Source organism: Cynocephalus volans, chromosome 8 (genome assembly GCF_027409185.1).
Source record: "Cynocephalus volans isolate mCynVol1 chromosome 8, mCynVol1.pri, whole genome shotgun sequence".
Classification (NCBI taxonomy): domain Eukaryota; kingdom Metazoa; phylum Chordata; class Mammalia; order Dermoptera; family Cynocephalidae; genus Cynocephalus; species Cynocephalus volans.
This window is the reverse complement of record NC_084467.1, coordinates 36,047,955-36,053,771: the sequence shown is the minus strand read 5'-3', so window position 1 is coordinate 36,053,771 and position 5,817 is coordinate 36,047,955. Positions and strand designations below refer to the sequence as shown.

The 5,817-nt window shown below is 41.3% G+C and overlaps 1 non-coding gene across 1 annotated transcript; it reads left to right on the top strand.

Annotated features, from left to right (window-relative positions):
- Positions 1–908: 908 nt before the first annotated feature.
- Positions 909–1,037, top strand: LOC134385382 (small nucleolar RNA SNORA65). The gene has a single exon (XR_010024360.1). It is a non-coding gene; the product is annotated as a small nucleolar RNA SNORA65 (small nucleolar RNA).
- Positions 1,038–5,817: the final 4,780 nt, after the last annotated feature.

Below are 5,817 nucleotides of genomic sequence, written 5' to 3'. Positions count from 1 at the left end.
TCTTGTATCTCATACTTATGAATAATGTTAATTTAAATATTAAAAAGACACCCAAACATGTTTTTTACATACGGAATCCTATTAGACATAAATTTATTTTATTCTTATGCACGAAAGAAAAAAGGGAAATCTGCAATCATGCCCAATAAAGAAGACATCTGTGAAATTGTAGGATGTCTGGAGTCCTGGAAAATAGCTTTTTCTTGGTAGTTGGAGAGATGTCGTTCCCCTGCAGAGATATTACGTTCTAGGTAAAGGACACAGTGCACCATAACTGTACTTTTTTTCATAAAATCATTGTGGCTTTTGTAGGCTACACAGGAAAGATAGTTGTTTTGTTTGCAGGTGTGAAAGTTGGTCATACAAACTGGGTCATTCTTGTCATACCCAAACTAAAATTGGAATCGAGGGGCCAGGAGGAAAAAGCACTAGGGGCACATAGCACGTGTTCCAAGAAGAATTTTCTACAAACGCAGCTGTTGAAACAACCTGCCGTAACCCTAAGACTAGTTTTTACCTGGTGGCTGCTAAAATGACCTGCCATGACTTTGAGACTACTTTTGTCTACTGCTGCACTCACCAGTCAAAGCCTGCCAACTCCCAAGAACTTTGCCAGTGCCAATGAGCTTTATTTCAAAACAATATGTAGCATTACTCTTTCTAATAAAACTCAACCTTTTCTTTGTTTTTCAGATGTACCAGAGACCACCCCAGTCTGTGTGTATGCCCTTATTAGCAATCCTGTTTTCCCAAATAAAAGATTTTTCTTAGAGATTCGTCTCTATATTTTTTTTGACTTTAACGCAGGCATCTACTGAAAGAAAGAATAGCAATCAATTATCACTATGTTGAATGAGCCAAGAAACACAATATTATTTAAACCCTTTTAAATAAATTAGAAATAGCCAACCTCCACTGCACCTGACCAGTTTTCTGTTGGCTGATGCAATCCAGTGGTGAGCTGACACTAACCCCAGCTTAGGAAACAGGGTTCTTCCTCCTGTGGATGACTCTGTGCCGAAAGCATGGGAACAACCTAGAAACAGGTGAAGGGGAACATTATGAGGGCTGCTCTGGCCTCAGATTGTAACAAAGTTTTTGCTGTCTTCTCCCCACCCCCCGCAGTTAAACACAATGGAAATATCACGTTTGATGAGATCGTCAATATTGCGCGACAGATGCGGCACAGATCATTAGCCAGAGAACTCCCTGGAACCATTAAAGAGATCCTGGGGACTGCCCAGTCTGTGGGCTGCAATGTTGATGGCCACTACCCTCATGACATCACAGATGACATCAACAGTGGCGTAGTGGAATGCCCAGCTAGTTAAGAAGTACAAAGGAAAATATTTTAATAAAGGATCCTTTGACTACCAAAAAAATATATATAAATAAATAAATAAATAAATAAATAAATTAGAAAAACAGACAGTACTTGGAATGTTTTCTATGTAGATTGAAACAGAGAAGAAGTTAGAACCCATGTCTGTGAATGTGAAATATTTAGCAGTAGGTGGTATGTCAGACAGTGTGTGGCTAGACTGGGACAAAATTGCTTTATTAAGAGAGTGGAGATCTTGAATTAAAAGATAAGTATTTTCACTAATCTGTGGCCTCCTCACAAGGTATCCAGGTATGGAAAGGCTTTGGTTTGAAAAATAGTTTGTTTTAGAAGTGAGATAATTATGGGAAGGAGACCTTCTTTTGCTTCTGGATGCAAAGGTCACTGTGCTAAGATACTATATTTGTCTGCTTGGACTCCATGACAAAGTACCACAGACTGGGTGACAGACAACAGAAATTTGTTTTCTTGCAATTCTGGAGGCCAGAAGTCCAAAATCAAGGTGTCAGCAGGGTTAGTGTAGTGGATTGAATTATGTCCCCCCCAAAACTCAATGAAGCTTGAATTGTATCCCCATGTTTTATGTATTAGAAACTTCGCCCCCACTGTGACTGTTAACAGGGTGGGAAATCCTATTATGATAATTGTAAGGTGGGGCCTTGAAGAGGTGATTGGGTTGTAGGACCGTGCAGTAGTGAATGTATTTAAAATGGTGGTCAGAGGTGTGGTTCTGAGGGCTTTAAAAGAAGAGGAGAGTCGTCTGTCTCTCTCTCTGCTTCCACCATCTTGCAATGTGAAACCCCTGGGTCACTGTCGCCACCACCAGATGGATTTTGGACTTCCCAGCCTCAGAAACTGTAAGCAATAAATTTCATTTTCTTTACAAAATACCCAGTTCTAGCGACTGGCCAGTTAGCTTACTTGGTTAAAGCACAGCCTTATTATAGCCTTGTAACACCAAGGTCACGGGTTCAGATCCCCGAACTGACCAGCTGCCAAAAAAAAAAAAAAAAAAAAAAACCCCAAAAAACCCATAATAAAATACCCAGTTCCATGTATTTTGTTATAAGCAACAAAAACGGACTAATGCAGTCGGTTTCTTCTGAGGTCTTTCTCCTTGACTTGTAGATGGCTATACTCTTCCTGTGTCTCCCCACAGTCTCCCCTCTGTACCTGTCTGTGTCCAAATCTCCTCTTCTTATAAGGACACCAGTCATTGGATTAGTGACATCCCTAATGACTTCACTTTAACTTTACCACTTAAAGACCCTATCTGCAAATACAGTCACATACTTAGGTATTGAGGGTTAAAACTTCAACATATGACTTTGGGGGGATACAATTCAGCACATAACAGGTATTTTGAGAACAGATTTAGCTGCAGGCGGTGGTCATTGCAGGGTTATGCCTGCATAACCTTGGTTCCCTTTTATCAGTTCTGTGTGCCCATCCCCCAGCTTCTGACTGCTTTGCTGCTAAAAGCTCATACCTGCCACTTTCTGAGGCACTGGACCCCACCTCTATCCCACCATATAAAGGGCTGCAAATACCTGGCAGTTTTATAAGTTCCCCTGACCCTGACATCGGTCGGTCCTTAGCCAGTCATTGGCCAGGAGTGCAAAAGCACATCTCCTTAGCACAGAACCCCAGCAGGATCAGGTGGAGTCTGGGACTGCACCTGCAACCACACGATTGGTCGCACCTTTGATATCCTGCTTTCCTGTTTCCTTACTGGTTCTCCTGGGAGCCCTTCCTTAATAAACCACTTTTGCATGGATCCTTGGCTCAGAGTGGACTTCTGGAAGAAACCTACCTAAGACCTATTTTAACTGGCTGACTACAATGAATAATCCAATCTTCTTTGTCAAGACCAGAAGGAAACAGGCACAGAAGCAAGAATTGTTTAGAGATTATTGAAATGAGATTCTTAGAACTGAGATTTAGTAGGGGCTAATAACACAGAAACCAACCCTTGGGGGTGTGGTGTGTCTTCCAGAAACTCTCCGTCAGGTATGAGCTTGTTTTTATTTTATTTTGGCAGCTGGTCTGTGTGGGGATCCAAACCCTTGACCTTGATGTTATAACACTGCGCTCTAACCAACTGGGCTAACTGGCCAGCCCTACAATCCTGTTTTTAAAGGGAATTTTGACTCAACAGATTAACTGGAAAGGAAAGATTTAATTAAAAATACAGAGTGGTCCTAAGGTAACATTCACGGAAAAAGAGGTAGAAGTCATAATCTGATTAGAAATTCCCATAACATTAAAATATCTGAAGAGAGGGAAATTTGTCAAAGCCAGAACAAGGACATGGGTGCCACCTAGTGTGCAGAAAACACAAGGACCAGAGTGAACAAGGGGTTCTCCTGTGTGGAAATGACCTAATTCCCAGGTCCCATAACAGGCATGTGGATTAGGGGATGCAACTTGATTCTGAGCCCACAGAAGGGTGGGTCTAAGGAATTATTTCTGTCTAGAGGTCAATATAAGCATTTATTTTTTTCAAAGACCTCTTTGTCTACAGAAATTAAAATTTTCCCACTCTGAGTCTTTGTTGAAAGCTTTAGTTCTCCTCCTCTTTTCTTCACAATTACTCTGACCCCTTTCAGTATTTGAATTTTCTTTTAATTTGCAAGTCTATGTTTCTATTACTTTGCTCTAAAAATTATAAGCAACTTTCTGCTATTGTCTGAAGTACTATCAATAGAGATTGATTTGAATCCATATCCAAACACTGGCAATAAACAAGAACGAAGGTTACTGCTACCTCTGTCCCTCAGTATAGAACAGGCATATGGGACAGTCATATTGCTTCAGTATCAAAAAAGTTGGATTTGCCCTTCCTCTTCCCCAGTGTCCATGATTTGGCTGGCTGGGTCACATGTGTGGCAGCATGGCCCATGTGGTTAGCAAGGCAGAGGCCAAAGATTTGACGGGTGCCAATGGCATGGTCCATGACATATACACATGCATTTGTTGGCATTATGTTCCTGACACAAACATTCAGTACAAGAAAACATCTACACAGGGAAGAAATCGTGGGCCAGTTAACTTGTAATATCAAGGCTGTAGGAGGACAATTTTATGTATGCCAGAACTCAAGGGATATTGCTCCCATTAGCTCTCTAAGAGAGAATGGGCTAGAAGAGATTATTGGGAAAACTTTGGAAAAAATATTTGTGGTAAGTATTGACTGAGCTTAGCTAAAGATCTAAGTACTAAAGCAAACATAGGAATACAGGTAGTGAACTAATGTGAACATGTGATATGCTCTGTTAAAATGAAAATAACTTCACTTAAAAAGTGGGATTGTTGGGGGTTGACTGGTTAGCTCAGTTGGCTAGAGCGTGGTGCTGATAACTCCAAGGTCTGGGGTTCGATCCCTATACCAGCCAGCCACCAAAACAAACAAACAAAAAGTGGGAGAAGGGAGAAAAATCCAATAAACTCATTAGCTGATTCAGAGGTAATAGCTATATGCCACAGGATACTACATAAAGCTGGAAAAATCAAATGATGGGAGCCTAAGTTTATCTGAAGGTACAAAGAAAAATTATAAGAAATACACTATTGGCTATAAATTTTGGACGGTGGAGAAGAGAGGGAAGACTGAAGAAGAGGTTACAAGCTAGTTTTCTAACCAGAGATATTGTTTAAAGGAAAATGGGAACAGAGAGTATTATAAAGGTATCAATTAGAAAAAAAACTTCTAACATATGTGTGTCTGTGTGTGTGTGTGTATGTATATAGGCTTTCTGCTGTATCAACTTAGCTAAGTTCATTCAAACTGTTTATCTGAATTTTCTTCCCAGTCTGGTTCTGAGTTGGGCTCAGCCACAAAAGAAATGTGCACAATATTTGGCAGATGGAAAAGAAGTAACATTTTTACACCGGGAAGTGGCAGGTGTGGTCTGTTACACTTCATGCACATTGTTCCTGCTCTTCTGCTCCCTTTGTTGGCATGGGACAGCCACACCCCCACCAACTCCAGCTCCTGCCAGATTCCTCCTGGAGTTTCTCCCAATCCTGAGACAGGGGCATGTGCTGCCCCATAGTGAAGAGAACCAGGTTATCCCATAGGTCACCTGCGACAGTGAGATTTGAGGTAATGAGATTCAGATGCTGTTCTAGCTTGTCCTAGAAAGTTCTTGTTTGTCTGTCCCAGGTTTCCTAACTACACATCCATTTTCCCCTCCTTTACCACCAGCTGTGCTGACTTCAGGCCCACAGCAGACACACAAGCAACAGTCTTACAAAGGCTTATTTACTAGAACCTAGAGTTGTATAAGGTCTAATGCCCACTGTAAATATGTTATTTTGTAACGTTCAAAGTGCTCAGCTTGTCTGATACAAAAAGCAAATGAAAATGGGCAAAGAAAACAGACAACAGAGGGGCCGGCCCGTGGCTCACTTGGGAGAGCGTGGTGCTGACAACACCAAGTCAAGGGTTAAGATGACCCTTACCGGTCATCTCT